We start from the raw sequence: 17,576 nt of genomic DNA, 5'->3' as shown, positions 1-17,576 counted from the left end.
TTAACAAGATTGTAGTGCCACAATACCCGGTAGTCTCTGGCATCACGACATCTTGTTGGCAATTAATGCACTTGAACAGTGTGAAGAAGGAACACTGTCATTGCTTTCATTTCTTGCATCATACCATCACAAAGTTTCACTGAAGAAATTGCAGTATTATAGACAGAAGGTTACCTATTTAGGTCACCTCCTCTCTAAGGAGGGATGTGCACTTACACCAAACCGCATTCAAGCTATTTTAGACCCACCAGTGCCCCATACTCAGAAAGATGTCCGTGTATTCATTGGTCTTGCTTCTTTTTGTAGGCAATGGATTTTAGGCTTTTCACACATTGTTAAACCTTTGTTGGCTCTTCTGACTAAAGACACCCTAATACCCCTTCCATGGACAAATGAATATCAGAATGCTTTCCACCAGTTGCGTCAAGCTCTTTGTTCTGCACCAGTATTGGGCACTCAAGATTACACTAAGATTTTTAGGCTCTGTGTACACGAGAGAGATGGGTGTGCACTTTCAGTTTTAGTACAGACACACGGCAACAAGCAACGTCCTTGTGCATATTTTTCAGCTGTTCTTGATCCAGTTGCTCTTGCATTGCCTGGGTGTTTCGTTCTGTCGCAGCTGCAGCTGTGTCTATACGTCAGAGTGAAGGGATTGTCTTGTCACTTAGAATGTTGGTGATAGTACCTCATGCAGTTGATTTTCTTTTGAACCAAACTAAAACACAGTATTTAACTAGTGCTAGGTTGACAGTATACGAATTGACACTTTTGGCCCCTCATATCAATTTGAAAAGATGTCCAACCCTGAATCCAGCTACTTTGTTGCCATATCCAGAGACTCAGTCCCAGTCACAAGAGCCTCATGATTGTATATTCCTTACTGAGGAACAGACAAAGGGTTGTGTTGATTTGCAAGACACGCCCCTCTCAAATGTTGATAGGGAACTGTGGGTTGATGGGTCCTTTTTGAAATTACCAGACGGCATGACATCAGCTGCATATCCAATTACAACACTTTAGACGGTAGTTGAGACAGCTCGTATTCCACAGAAGTCAGCACAAGCAGCTGAGCTAATAGCTTTGACACGAGCGTGTGAACTTAGTACCAACTTGTCTGTGAACATTTATACTGACAGCCGCTATGCTTTCAGAGTGGTTCATGATTTTGGGTTACTCTGGAAGGAAAGAGCCTTTCTTACATCCCATGGGATGCAAATAATGCATGGAGAAATAGTACATAATCTTCTAACTGCCTTGACATGCCCAAAGAAAATAGTGATTGCTAAATGTAGCGCACACAAGAAAATGTCCTATAAAATAAGACAAGGCAATGCCTTGGCAGATCACACAGCCTGTGAAACTGCAATGCAGCGAAGCACCACATCCATGTACGTAGTGAAGTCACCGGCTGAACGTTGGCATGATGTTAGGCTGGAAGTGCTAGACATGCAGAGATCTGCTTCTGCAGAAGAACTTGAGCAATGGTCTAAGGAGGGAACATTAGATGATGAGGGCTGTTGGTGAAATAAAGACATGGCCAAGTGGAAACTGCCCACAGCCTCTTTACAACCTATGAGTTATATGGCACAAGGGCAAGCACGTGTTGGTGCTTCCTCGATAACGAAATTGCCTACGCAAGTTTGGGAGCATTCGGAAATTGCTGGCACAGCTAAAAAGATAGTGCAGTCCTGCTTGATTTGTCTTCAGTACAATCCAGGAAAAGGAACACAAACTCCTACAGGAGGGTTTGCTACACCAACTGCACCATTTGAAGTTTTGCAAATCCAGCTTGAACGCTGTAATAATCTGAAATATGTCCTAGTAGTGGTATGTGCCTTCAGTTAGGGGATTGAGTATGTCCTGAAAGGATTAGGGATTAAGCAGAATTTTCATGCTACCTTCCATCCACAATCAGCAGGGCTTGTGGAGAGATACAATGCTACCCTCAAGTTTAAGTTAGCTAAAATTCAGGCTTCTACATCCTGGAAATGGCTGGATGCACTATCCTTGGCATTGGTGTCATTAGATCAGTGCCACATTCACAATCTGGTCTCACACCATATGAGGTGGTATTTGGAAGGCCTTTGAATATTTGGAGAATTCCTAAGCCACGCCCCATACATGATGTCCATGTGTCTTGATGAGTGACTGATCACAGTTCACTGACAGTTTGATTTCCATTTATCAACAGGTTTGAGAAGCTCTTCCTGACAGGTCTGAAGGTGAAAGCCACGGACTACGGCCCGGTGACCATGTCATGGTCCAATCCTTCCAGAGGTCGAGCAGCTTAAAGCCTAGGTGGCGTGGCCAAGAGCAAGTCCTCCTAGCGACGAGTACTGTGGTTCGAGTGACGAACAGGAGGAACTGGGTGCATTCTACCCACTGCAAGAAGGTGCTGTCTACCTGGTGGAACCTGCTGCTCTGATCAACCATTGAGACATCCTGGATACAGAGTAAGGCCAAGCCATATCACCTGAATAATCTGAGAAAGTCTTCCCAGACCATACGATCCCTGGTGTATCCCGATATCAACTGCGGCCCCGGAAAGAAACTTCATTGTTGAAAAAGACTGGTTGAGCATCCGTCCTGGGTTAGTAAGAAACTGAGCTGAAGAGAAGGGGGATAATTGGAGCTTCGCATTGGTGCGCAGTGTGGGTGGCAATAACTTGGCGTGAACTGAATGGTTTGAGGTTTTAGTAGCCCAAAACTTCAAGATTCATCATTTTTCTTGGAGAGAGAGATTGCTATGTCCCTGTTGCTCAGTAGAGGAAGTCAGTCAGCTGACCCTTGGAGTCACCTTAGCATGGTATGAAGGATGTAGGTTCAGTCTTCCATCCATCTAAAAAAGAAGGGTGACAGGCAGAAGGGAAGTAGAGTATCAGGGCAGCAGTTCATTAATGTTCTGGCATGAGAACAGATCACCAGTCCTTTTTCTGTAGTATCCACAGGTCCAGAGGTGTACTCAAGAGTTGGGTTTGAGGGTCCACTGTTTATACCTGGTACATTTTGAAGTAGGACAAGTTTCTAAAGGATTCCACCACCAGAGGTGGTTGGATTTCTTGCCCTGTCCTTCAATTGCCTGGGGTCAAAATAGAATAGTGTCAAACCCTTTGTGAGTGTACTCAGGCAAAGCCTGTGCTTGGATTCTTGCTAGGCTTGTTGATCAGGGTTGATACATTGAAACCGATCCCAAGATGCTGGTTTCTGGTTCAGGGAGGATCTGGCTAGGCAGTTCTGGCTAGACTGTTCCCATGAAGTAGTGGTGTGGCTCACTGGTTAGAGGCGGCAGACCCGGAAGCAGAGAACGGCCCGGGACCAGGGTTCAATTCCCGACGCAGCAGGGTCCTGGACCATGCTCAGCGGACTCGACAATTCTCGCCTCGGTGCCTACTCTAACCAGGGATCACACTCGGCAACTCTGGGCATTAAGCTTGCCTCATCTCTACAACGGCCCCCCACAGACGCCGGGGATGCCTGGTTTCACCTTGGAGATACCCAGAAGGGACCATCTCACAGGGAAAGCCAGGACGGGTTCCCCAGCGGTCTCCAGCGCCGGGACGCTTACGGGCAGCTGTGCGCTTTACAAGTCCAACACATTTACATTTACATCACATGAAGAGGAGGGTCAAGACTGATTTGCAAATGGCTGGGTCTAAACTGGGGTGGCATGGCGAGCAATAAAATAATGGATTTAACCCAGATCTCTTGAATGGGGTTGAATATTTGATTTGTTCCACATTCTGTCCATCATTTGTGTCTTTTAACTTGCTAACAGTGTTTTTTTCAGAATTGTGACTTAAAATCCAAATTTACTATTAAACCTCGCATCCTTGCTGTGGTTTCCCCTGTCCTTTTGCTGGCTTTAGGAACCTGGGTACTTTACCACTGCTAAACAGTGCTAACATGCATGTTTTCTTTACTTAAAACATGATAACATTGGTCTATCCTCAATTGGCATATTTAAATAATGCTATGTCCCTAGTAGAGTGTGTTACATGTGCCCAGGCCCTATAAATCAAATGCGACTAGTGGACCTGCAGCATTGACTGTGCTACCCACCAGAGTAGCCTCCTAAACATGTCTCAGGCCTGCCACTGCAGAGCCTATGTTGCAGTTATAAACTGCCATTTTGACCTGGCAAGTTAACCTACTTGCTAGGCCCACACCTTCCTCTTTCTAACACATAGTTCACCGTGAAGGTAGACCCTGGATAGTCCATGGGCAGGGTGCAGTATATTTAAAACATGTGCTGGAAGTGAAATACTCTTAAATACATTTTTTGCACCACTGCAAGGCCTATCTGTCCCGTAGGATAACATTGGGATCGCTTTATTACATTTTAAAAGTGTAACTTCCAATTGGGAAAAGATGGAACACCCAATTGTGAAGTCTCAATCACAATTTAATAACAAAAGGTATGGTGATATTGTTTTTTTAAATGCAATTCTGAATATGCCGCATTTAGAAGGTTAGCATTTTCTTACTGTAACCATGTGGTGCCTTCTATCTGTCTCTGGAATATATGTCTTGGGTGGGTGGCAACTGGTTCCTGCATTCCTTCTAAACAGCCACACACAAAAAGGAATGGTAGGTGTGACTGAGTTGCCATCTGAATGCTGATGGGTCATCCTGAGCAGGATGGAAGGGAGGAGCTGACACTTACACATGGAATGGCTGTGTCCTGTCTACACTCAAAGTGTTGCATACCCACCTGTAGTGAATCTGTGCCAGGGCAGGAAAGGGAGGGTTTTTTGCACTTCAAATGTATCACTTTCAAATCTATCTACTTTAATGGTCGCACTGGTTATAAGTACTGGATCTCTGACACCAACAAATCAGAACACTTCTGGAACTGAGGACATTCTACCAGGAAGGACTGCTCTGTTGCCAGGAGGGACTGCGATTTTGCTGAACTGCTTTGCTGCGTTGGCCTGCTGCATGTTGCCTATTGCCTGGGAGTGAAAAGGACTGGACTTGCATCTCTACATCCCAGAACCAAAGTATCTCCAAGGGCTTGTTGGCTTGCCTCCTGTTTCTGAAGTCTCAGCGATGTCAAAGACTTCACCCTGCAATCAGCATTTTGATTCTGTCTGATGTGAGTCCTGCTCTGCCAATTGGTGCAAATCTAGCCCCGGGCCCTTAGAAATGAGTTTCATTGCTGCAACCCAAAAATCCATACATAGACGATGTTATGCTGATCAGAACTGGCGTATTCCCTTTGACACCGACGCATCGCTGCTGCTGCATGAACCACATCATTTCTGGTTTCTGATGCATCTCTGACTTTGCGTGTGTTGGTGACAAAGCATTGCTGTGTGCTGCAAATTACTGGCTATATTTCTAAAGTGGTGTGGAGTCCTTTTGTGCTTTTTTTACTGTGTGTTGTTTGCAGAAATACTGTACACATTACCTCTTAAGTTAAGCCTGACTGCTCTGTGCCAAGCTACCATAGGGTGAGCACAGGTTAATTTAAATTGTGTTACTGACTTACCCGGACCTGTGGTTGCTGTGTAGACAGGGTGCATACTTCTGCCAACCAGAAATCCAATTTCTAACATTTACCATTAAGGAGGATTTTAAATCACAATTCCTTTGAGACAAAACATGGCATTTCTATCTGTTCCCACCCAAATGTTAGTGCTTATTATTTATAATAAGGTAACCCAATTATATCCAATTGGACAGGTAGGCCTTGCAGTAGTTAAAAACGAATGTAAGAGTCTTTCCCTGCCAGGACATGTCCAGCTTTTAAAATACACTGCAACCTGCGTTATGGCCTGTTCATGTCCTACCCCCGGGATGACTTAAGTGTATTAAAAAAGATGGCTTAGGCCCTGCAGAAGGTTTATTTTCATAGGTCAAAATGGCAGTTTGAAACTGCACACACAGGCTACAATGGCAGGCCTGATACATGTTTAAAAGGGTGACTTTAGTTGGTGGTACAATGAGTGCTGCAGGCACAAGAGTAGCATTTAATTTACAGGCCCTGGGTGCATTTAGTAATATTTTAGTGGGGACTTATACATACATTAAATTCAACAACTAGGTGTAAACCTATTTTATGATGTTTAAAGGAATGAGCACAAGCACTTTAGCACTGGTTTGCAGTGTTACATTGCATAGATTCCTAAAAGCCAACATAAATGGGTTCAGAAAACAGGAGGGCGAAGGCAAAGGTTTTGAGGCTGACCCTTCAGAAAGTACCAAATCCAGCATCCGTTCTATGCATGGGTGGGTCAGAAGGCTTATAGATGTACAGAAGCCTGCTACTGTGGTCACATTATTAAGGTAAACTAAAAGAAAAAATATAACGAAGCCAAAATGTTGTAACAGGTGCTCAATATTTCTTTATTTCACAGAGTTGGTGTTCAAGGTGGCAGTGCTTGAATTTACTGTAAAGAATTAAAGCAGCACCAGACTGCATCATATTTGTTTATGCGATATAGAACACAGCTAGAAGGAAAACACTGATGCAAAAATAATAAAAAAGGCATGTTTATGGACAACATCTGTGCGTGTTCATTACTCTATTTTACGTGCATCTGATGTCTAATAAACTCTTTTTCAAAGATAATTAATCAAGGGCCCACTTCAATGCGGTGTCCTGAAGTGATGCTTTCCATTGCTGATCATTGCGGTTCAACAAAGAAATTAAAGTTTTCCAGAGGTAATAATTTTACCTTTATGTCAGCATTATAAAAATGTACGTCTTTGCACAGCACAAGTAAACCCATTCTGACAACGTGAAAAATATGTTAGTAATATAACACTTACAGATGTGTTATTGTATTCAGTACCTTCCCCGCATATTTTCTCAATCGCAAGATCCTAAGAGGCATTTTTAAACCCTGTGCTGTTTTGGACATGATCATTTTTTAAAACGAAAGCTGCGATATGTCATGTTTAGCCTTTAATCCGAGCCATAGGGGCACTGCACATATTTCACGTTGGAGTCATAGCTTGGTTGTTAACTTTCCAAATAACGTATTTTGTCAAGCTTCTACCTCGCCTGATAAAATGGTAATGTTCCTGAAGCAGATACTTTGTAAGGTTGTTTGTTGTGTTTCCATGCCTTAGAAATGTACTGTGTACATTGGTGAGAATGTCAATGCCAGACCAACAGTGTAATTAAGCAATTTGCTGCCTGTAAAACGTGCAAAAAAGGGTTTTAATAATTTCTGAACCGTTTAGGAAAATGTAAAACAAAAACTTTGAATTAATTAATCATGACATAATGTAATATATGCCCATCTATGCATAACGAAAAGTATGTTTTAAACCTCAGTTCTGTACTATGAGGTAGCCATGGGATACATAATAAACCACATACAATATGACAGGTACTATATTGTACCATACCATACCATATCGTAGACCAATATACTATACAGAATGTGACAAAACGGTATTTCAATGAGGAGTTGAACATGTTTTTTACAAAAATAGGTTTGGAAATATTTGGAGCTTGCACCAGTTTTGAATGTAGTACATGTTTTTTTCTTATCCGTGACAGGATGGACTTCAGCCTCTCTCAAGGTAAACTTGGTAGTTTCCTTCAGGATAATTGGGTACTCATGCGGTGACTCAATTCAAGTGCTGACGTGCTGCCCTTCCTTGGACTGCCTAACTCCAGAAAGGCAGGATGGAGCATACAGACACTGTGTATCATCAAGGTATTCCACTGGAATATATATCCACGTTTGTCCGCAGTATGCACATAGACCAGGGATCTGCAGATAACATAGTTGAAATGTACGTTTCACTGTTATAGAAACCAACGCAATCACAATGTAGACAAAAAATGCAACAATGTCTTAAAAAATAGCAGGGGGAACCGTAACCCACCTTTAGTAATAGCTTTTGACCTGTGATGCTCAAATAGGCCACAACTAAACACCCATGCACAGGCTGGTAATTTATTGCATTGTCTCTTAGAAGCAATTATAGACTGTACACCGCTTCATCCACCTGCTATATGGAAAAAGTAACCTCAGCTGCATAGTGTTTTGCAAAACACTGGTGACTTTTGCAGCCATTTGGGAGCACATAACCTCAGTTTCAGTGTTTTTCCAACCTATCTTCTGTTCTTAAAAGAGGAGGTGGTTGCCACTATTAACTCTATTCAGCAGTGGGAGGTGGAGTCATTCGGAATTGTTCAGAGCAGAATCACCACTGTAAATTGTTGGTACTCTAACCCGAGGAGAATGTTGCAGTTTCTCTGCTCTATTTAGAGTTGGGGAACTTGCTGGGTTTACACATGTAGATCCGCAGCCTGTTCTCACAAAGAAAATGTTTTACCTGACAGCCTGTCAAGGGTGATTGATTGTGGACCTGATAAATGAGCCACGCAAGGCCCGGGAAACAAATTACCTTGATACTGGCAGAAAACCAGTTTTTCCAGAGTGGCAGTCTAGCAGAGCGTCGTAGTAGCAAAACAGTCCTTCCTCCTGGCATAGTTTCTTCATAGGTCCAGTAGTGTCTGATTGGTGGGTTCAGAGACCCAGTACATATACCCAATTGCCATTAAAGTGGAGGTGACTTCAAAGAGGGGCTTTGAAGAGCACAGAGGTCCTCCCTCACAGCTCTGGAGCAAGCCTCACTACAGGGAGTTATGCAGTCCTTTATTTGGGGACAGGACACGGAATATTCAGGTGTAAGTGTCAGCTCTTCCTCCCATCCTGCCCAGGATAGCCCATCAAGATGTGGATGGCCCCTAAGTCACACCTAACCTCTGTTTGTGTGTTCTAAGTAAATCTTTATTCAGTTACGTTCATAACCATAAAAGAACATAGTATGAAAATACATCCAAATCAAGTGTTAAAGCAATGTACACACAATCTAAATACAAGCTGTACAAATGATAGAATCAGTGGTGCATAAAAAACCTCATAAAAATAACAGCCCTGATACCACATATATAAAAAATCTCCACTAGCAGCAACAAATCTACTCATTCCTAGAATGCCTCAATCGCAGAGCAGCTCTAAAAACGCAGGATACTGTAAATATAATATATTTATTGGGTAGTAGATGTATGTTGGATTCTGTAATATTTTTCATGGATGGATCTAAGATCTCTAGTCTGCTAGTTACAAGAGTCGGGTATAGCTATTAATTGAAATGAGGAAAGGAATGCAATAGTCATCAGAATGGTCAATTTCAATAGGAGTAAGGCACTTGTTTACCATGTGTGTGGTATTTTGAATTGTTGGTGTAAATGAAGAAAGTTATCAATGATTCAATATATCTTGAATATGGAATACCCCGGTCAACAATTTATTCACTCAATTATAAGTTAGTGGAGTAGAGAATTTGATTGAAAGTGTGGTGTCCATCACATTGATCCATCAAATGTGCTTTAAGTTTTGGTGGAGGATACATTATGTCAAAATCAATGGAGTAGGATGTAGATATTGAAATGATCATGTTGATTAGTTCAAACGTTCATTAAGTCGTGGTCTGTATTTCTTAGCATTACTTCAGCCTTTATAAATGATGGCCACCAGTTACAAACCTAAGAATCTATTCACAAATTCTGCCAGAGTCTGTAAAGCATTAGAGCAAGTTTATGTGTGTAAATAAGGGTAACAAAGTCAAAATGAATCAAATTTGCAGACTTGAAACTATGCAGCATGAACTTCAAGTAAGACCTTTCTGATTCATTGCATTGGTAATACATTATGTGAGCATTAACAGCTATTCAGTTATTTGGAATTGCCTGTTTACTATATCCATTTTAAGGCGTGGGGGGCATTGGATGCCTGGGATTGACATTGAGTAATGCAGAAAACTCACAAATGTTGTTGTGTCATCCTGTTCCAGAAAGAAAAGTTCATTGTTTTGCCCATCAATGTCATTGATATCATAGTCTTGTAGTGTAGTTCCTATCATCCCAATAGGCTCTGCGCATTGGAATAATATCTTCAATAGTATAGACGTAGGACAGAGGTTAACTAGGTCTTCTACTGTCGATATTATACTTAAAGTTTAGCGTTTGCCAGCTAGCTCAGAGTTCACTAGAAACTTTCTCGAATAGACAAGGAGGAGTTTAACTTCCCTGGATAGACAAGAAGGGATTTAGTTTCTGACAACCATAGAACATGACAACTTTGCTCTCCCCTAATCAAGAGTGTATCTCTAGAGTCGTGTGAAAACAAAAGACAACTTATTTTACTCAGTCAGTTCAGTGCATTCTTAGTTTCACCAGATTGTAGAGAAAAGGAAGAGACGGGCGTGTTCAATAAAAAGATGTTATTTATTGATCAGTATCTTTTCTCATACAAGAGAAATGAATCGCTATTATTGCAATACTTAGAGTTAAGTAAAGTGCATACAGTAATACCAGAATTATAAAATAATACTGTAAAAGCATTGATATGGTTTCTTAGCCATATGATACTTAAAATGGATAAAATAGATACATACATATATACATTGACTAATCGTACTCAACTGGTGCTTCTAACTACGCCTACCCCAATGTACCTGACCTAAGCCTAATACGTGGCGGGAGTAGATAAGTAGCAGTTTAAGTTAAGTTTGTTTTGCCAAGGGTCTGCTTCAAGAATTCTCTACAAAGGATGATTCAGTTCAGTACCTGGGAGTTTAGAAGGCTGGAGGGCTGGTATCTCTATCTCAGGTCTTGATATTCCAGCTGCCTGCGAGGGCTGCTTGGAAGCGCCGGAGCTGGATTTCTCGGCAGGAGAAAAGGCAGCGTCTCTCTCTCAGCGCGTCAGAAAGGAGGGGCAGCGTCTGTGGGCTTCGCTGTCAGCTGGGCTCGTCGGCAAGTCTCGCTGCTCCAATCTTGTCACCACCTCGTGTGTTTGCTTAAGGCAATGTCGGTATTATTTATACCTGAAAGGTGCCGGGAATGACGTAAGGATGGACATAAATACGTCAATAAGGATGTCATACGAACTTGATCGTTCGCACATTCTTTACTGAAGTTCTTGGCTAAATCAAAATAATGGCTGTGGGGATTTCCCAGATCGTGGTAGGTTTGATTTGTTTTGAGAACACCGTATGCCTATTAGGCGGCTGGAGGAATAGTGCTTGCCTAATGAGATGGCATACGCTATGACCTAATCAGATAACGGGCTTCTGTGCCGTTGTGTGGCTAATCAGATAACGGATTTCTGTGCAGTTGAATGGCTGCTAGTTAATTATTAACCAGACAAGGGTCAGAAACAGGGGGATCGATACAGCACCCATAATAAACACACCACACCCACTCCACGTAGTCTATGTCCATATTTACAAGCCTAGGCATAGTAAACATACTAGTAGTGCATGTGTATATCGAACCACCCCAAAATACAATCATTTGCATAATGAAAATTGGAAATGCCAAATACACGAAAAGATGAGTATAGTTACTATATGCACTTCAAGCAGTATAATAAATGCTAAATCTAAACGCATATTTTGAAATAAGCATGAATGAAATGCGGAAATTACACATGAAATGGCTCTTAATACAGAAGAAAAAGTCGAGACCATCTCATCACAAATTCATAATACTTGTGAACATGCTACAGGGTAGCTAATGTGTCTTGAGTAGCTAAATATAGAAATTTTGTTCTCTAAGAATAGTCTTACTTTAAGCAGAAGATAAGTGTCCCAAAAAAATTCGTAAATATTTTGGAATGGAAGGGGAAAAAATGTCTCGCTCTCTGTAAAAACTGGTGAGAAAATTTCTTTTGCTGTATTTTCAAGGTTGAAGGCCAAATACAGGGTGTATGGAACGCCGTGTGCTAATTTGTTCAAAGTCATTCTTTCTGCTCTGGTGAAAACATCATATTGTTGAGACTTTCGAAAAAACTGTCAACTGCTTCTTGTGAAAGTTCCACTAACTCGGGTAAATTTTGTAACGTGCATTCATGAGCATGATTGCCTTCATTGATGTTTCGATCAGCATAGCTGACAGAAGGTTGTACCTGATCGATGCTGCTTTCATCTTGTACTTCACAACTCTTCAATCGTAGTGGTGAAGTCTCCACGAATGCCGTCATCAGGATTGGTAGCCGCTGGGGACAGCACAATGCATGAGCCGTTACCGGACCCAACAAAGTCTCTGCGTCCATTGGCACATCCGATTGTAGTGTCAGACAGGTGTCCAACACGCATTCTCCGCCGCATAGCAAGCACCTTAATACAGGCATAACACAACTTTGCCACATCGGTCTGAATGAAAGAAACCAAGTCATGTTCAAATCTCGTAGCCGTGCTAGTCCAAGGACTTTAGTTATGCGGTCCCGGTAGCCAATAGCTCGGATTGTTTCTTCCATTATCGCTGGTGTCTTGTCTGTGACGTGGTTTGCCATAGCGAAGTAACAGGATCAAAAATAGGATGCCTGCCACTAGTCCCAAAAGGAGAGGAAGTCCGCCAAAGATGGAATGGACAAAATCAGGAAAAATACCCAGGATGGCTTTGAATGGGGTTAAAGCTCCTGAAAACACTGTCTTAAATACACTCGCGATTCCGCTTGTATCAGAAATATTTAAGATTTCGCTCAGTATTTCTGCGAAATGTATGGGGGAATTGGTTGATAACAGTGAATGAATCTCAGCCGTTGTCCTTGCAACTTGGAGATCATATGTTTCTTTTGATGATGATAACATGGTTGGCGTCTGTAGGAGCACTGTCTTCATTCTGCTTAAAGTATCAATTCGAATAGAAGAAATTTTCAAACTGGGCCACAACCTTGCCTCCCTGTCTCGGGCATCGTTCGGGAACAATACTCGTTCACAGCACATGACCTTCCTAGTCACGGTTATGAGATAAGGTTTTCCGGGCAGCAGACTGCAACATCTGCGATCTACAATTAGAATGTAACTCCCGTTCGAGAGTCTCCTAAAGAATGGTTCTATCTGTGTTGCAGGTGTGCCTAGCTGGTGACATGAAAGGTTATTTGAGTTCCCTTCACATGCTCCATGTAAACTAATACCCTGACACAAAAGTGTACCGCTTAGTGACCTTTCACAAATATTGCCACTAAGGAACACACTTTGTCCTTTATTACTAACACATGCGTGTGTATAGGGCAAGTTCCATGTTGACCTAATGTATCCTTTACCCAACCTTTCATACTGGCCTGCCTGTATATATTTTTGGCAGTATTGAAACTGGAAAGTTGTTATCGGAATATTTATTATCCCATGTATTATCCATTCAATGACAGGTCGTTCTGACATTGTCAATGGTAATCTCTCAAGTTTTTCAATGCTCAGAATTGTATAGTCAGCGCCCTTCTGTGCCAAACTGATTTGTTTATCAGTAAGGTTAAAGATATTAAATAGTGACGTTGTGTTGATTAAACGCCAAGGCACATAGCCTGAACGCAGATTTTGTAACGTCCAGCCAAGTTGTACAATAGAACGCAATTGGGACTGACCGTGTTGTAACATCAGTAAGTCTTGCGATATTATATCGATTGCTGAAGATACAATACTGTCCAGTGAATATATTCTGGAGGACAGAGTCATTAACCCATTGTCCACAACAGAAAGTGATTTTTCCAAATTAATACGGTCAATTTCCTGTATTTTTTCTGCTGTCTCAATTTGAGTTACTTTCCAAACTTCATTGTAAGCTGCATATATAGAGGCCGCTATGAAACGTTTTTGACGCTGTTTGCGTGGTCCCATAATGAAATCACGCAAGTCAGCACCTTCTTGAAGTAAAGTTAGGTGTTGCTTAATTTCTGCCAGTGTGGATGTTTGTAGCCATTGAAGGCAGAGCTTGCCCACACTGTAAGTAGTTACTATCCCTGGATGTTGTCTTTGGGAATATCTAGGGTCTGGCCTGGTCAATTTGAACCCCTGTATTTTGTTCAGGAATCTGTCTTGACAGTTATTTATGTCTGTGGGCCAGATCAACCATTGTTTCCAATCAGGATGTGTTCTGTTTTGGTTTAAAATATGGTTTACGTCTATCTCAGCATCTATAGAGCTATTACTGTTCGTTGTTGGCTTTGGAATAGATGGTTTGTTTAAGTCTTTGATTTTGGCTAAGCCAAGACAGGTAGTTTGTTGAATAGTGTCATTCAAAAATATAATTTGTTCTGGGATCATGCAGGCTCTTAACAATGATTCTATACCTTGTACTTGCCAATCTTTTGTACCCCAAACAGTTTTTGTTTCAATGTTACTGTTCCAGAAATCAAAAACAAATGTATTCATTTGCTCAAAAAATTAATCTGAATATATCAATTTTGTGTTGGTAAGCATGGTATTCATACCTGTCTTATTTGACAATTTGAAATAAAAATGTTTCTGCATTACTTGTGTTAAACCCTGAAAAGTATGAATATTTATCAAAAAATGTTTTGGAACTACCCTTTGGTGGAGTAGCACAATGTTCCCATTGGTTATAATTTTAAACATTTCTAGGTTGTGCAGATTTATGTAGATAATGGTTACCATAGTGGTTATAGCAGAACATTTGATCATAATTAGATGAACCCTGCAAATAATCATGTTCTGTAAATGTTGCAGACATTACTAGGTCAGACATCATATCATTAATACTTTCAAAGTCCCAATCATCAGCAAATGTGCTTGGTTTTACAAAGTCACTTAACGAGATCTTAAATTGGTGTGGATACTTCAGGATTTCAACCGGGCCATAGATTTCATAATCAGTATTGTCCCATGCTACACCGCCTGGTATAGGGTTGGCTGTGAAGTTCACTGAAGAAAGTTCTCTTTTCTTGACGTGTGAAGTTGTGTGTGGTTTAAGGACCAAGTTGATTATCTGGCTTGCTGTGTCCATTTTAGCATATTTTCCCTCAATGAAATGTCCCAAGCATAGTACCATGATGAGCCAAAGTATGAGGATAAATGCACCTAATGTCACCCAAATTTCAATCCATGGAGAAGTCAGATAGGTTCTCTTTAGTTGATGAAAAAGTTCCTTTGCTTTGTCTTTAAAAGTTTTTGTTGATGGCTGTACTTCTGGTTCGCTTTGTTCTTCTGAAGAATCATCGAAGTTGATGAAGTAGCCGGATGCTGTTCTGTCAATTGTTCCAATTGCTTCTGGATTACTTTTTGCTTTTGGCTTTTGCTTTGTTTCATTAAAAAACTCTGTAGTTACATCATCGTAGGTAGTTGTTTCTTGATGAAAAGCTTTGATTTGGGTTTTAAGAGGTTCAAGTTCCATTGCTTTGTTGCATAGTCCTTGTTGTTTCACTGTAGATTTTCCAAATGTGATCAGTCTTTCAGTTTGAACCTCTGTAGATGTAGCAAACTTTGGTGTTCTGCTACTTCTTGGGAGTCCACTTGGCCTACTATTTGTTATCGGCCACATGATTGTGGTTTAACCAGGTCGATGGATATGACTCGGTTCTCCTTTTTACCAGCAAGGGGCGGTAGTACTACTGATCTTGTCCCGTTGATAGACAAGACAGGAACTGCTTTTCTGTAAGAAGGCCCAAATTCCTTCTTTACCGCGATCTTTTCTCTGACCAGATCCCCGACTTTTGGAATCCAGACAGGCCTTGCTGGGACAGGTGGTTTTTCTTCAGTGGTTGCTGGCTGCTGTTTCAACTTTATGTTGCTCAGGTCTTTTCTTGTTTCATTTAAGTCCTGTAAAATAGCCAAGCGATCTTTGATATCAAAGCATTTTTCTTTAACCACTGAAGTCTGACTATCTAAGTCCTGGATTAACATTCTAGTCCCAAACAATAGTTCGTACGGACTGAGTCCTTTCAGAGAATTTCTTGGCAGGTTATTTAGACTACGTTGGACACTTATTAAATGTTTGACCCACCCAGCTCCCGAACCTAATACCTTTGCTGTTATAGATTGCTTTATGCCTTGGTTTTTTCTTTACACCATCCCGTTTCCATCAGGAAGGAAGTGAGAAGAGTCCTGCAATGCAATGTTCATTCTGGCCAGGCACCCCCCATAAGCTGTTTTTAGAGCTAGAGTGAAGATTTTGGTCAGAACGTAACATGCTTCTTGCGTATATGCCATTATAGACTCGCAAATCTTTTATAACAGTTCTGGCGTCAGCCGAAAGTTGGGGTCTACATTATAAGTGAAAATAGTCTCTTCATGTTAATACGACGCATTTTCATACTGGGTTTTGTTTTTTTGTTGATTTGATACCTTCTGGAGTGAAACGCCATGGTAGTAAACCGTTTCTCTCGCCACTGCGATCTCTGTTGCAGTCTGGGCAGTTTTTTACAAAAATGTGATGATGCAGGCTCATGCCTGGCCACCAGTACACTGATTGTAATTCTTCCAGAGAATCTTTTAGCTTAAGGTGTCTTAGACCCTCACCCATATGTGCGTCTGCTATTAACAAGCCTCTCCTGTCCGTGTTTGGAATCACTCTATCCCCCACTCCAGGGATTCGAGCAAAAGGGACTGAGTTTGCATCGATTATGTATGTATAATTATGTGGGTAATTGATCGGTAGCGCTGAGCAGTCGCCTTTTGATGACGTTTTTACTGCCAGCACAGTTTCCCCGTCAATGTATTTTACTGCACGCTTTTTTATAGCTACGGAAGCCGATTTAGTTGCTACCGCTGTGGCTGTCTCAGCCAATGAATTCCCTGCAACGTGAACGCCATCACGCTGATGACTCAGTGAGTGTATCACATGAGTTTTTGGTAGTTCTTTCTGTAAAAGAACTACTTGTTCCCAAAGCACTTTTTGCTTTATTGTTGCACCTGTGTCATCTTTGTAACCGTTTTGAATTAATTTCTGTAAATCGTTATTGTATGATTTGACGCAGTAATACGAATCGCATACTATAAGTGTCGGGAATTCGCGATCGGCATTATCTAGCGCCATTTTTAACGCTATTATTTCAGTTTGTTGTTCTGAATTATTTTCCACTGAGTGTGTTTTTGTAAGTAGAGGTCTTAATTTACCTCCGCGCCACACTTCTTTTACAATTTCGCATGTGGCGTTGTAAGCCAGCTCTCCCCAAACTGAGGGTTGAGCATGTCCGTCTGTATATATTACACAGGCGTACTGTCGTAAAGGCAGAATGTCGATTGGCAGAGGGTATTCTCTCTCATATTCTAGATATTTTAATTCTTTCATTTCCGGGTCAAAATAGTATTTTACTTTGTCTGTAGCAACAGAATTTACCCATCGTATCCATTCTGGATTCAGTGCCGTTGTCGGTAAATTACATGGTGTTGTTAATGCCTCAAAAGCTGATTCTGCTGTTCTGACTGTAACCTGTCTACCGTCGGCTTGGTATTTCTCTTTTGCTACAGCTGTTTGAACCGCATGAACAATGTTTTCCTTAATGCTGAACCTTTTTTCAGCTTCTGTGTACAAATGTGATTTGTATGCTATTGGTACCTTCTCTCCCTCATTAGAGGTCAGGTATGTGAATCCGCATCTTCCTGGGATGACTCGAATCACAAGGTTGCGTGTGTTGTCACGTGTTTGTAATTTTGTTTTAACTTACATATCTGTTTGTAAAGATCTCAACATTTCTGTGTGTTTTTGAGTCCAATTGATTCTTTTAAAATCTGGTTTTATAAGGTCATAGAGAGGTTTAACTCTCTCTGCATAATTTATAATGTAAGTTCTTCCGAAATTTAGGAAA

The sequence above is a fragment of the Lissotriton helveticus genome, chromosome 2_2, assembly GCF_964261635.1.
Source record: "Lissotriton helveticus chromosome 2_2, aLisHel1.1, whole genome shotgun sequence".
NCBI classification, from domain to species: Eukaryota; Metazoa; Chordata; class Amphibia; order Caudata; family Salamandridae; genus Lissotriton; species Lissotriton helveticus.
The sequence above is the reverse complement of the archived record's forward strand: the minus strand, read 5'-3'. Positions refer to the sequence as shown.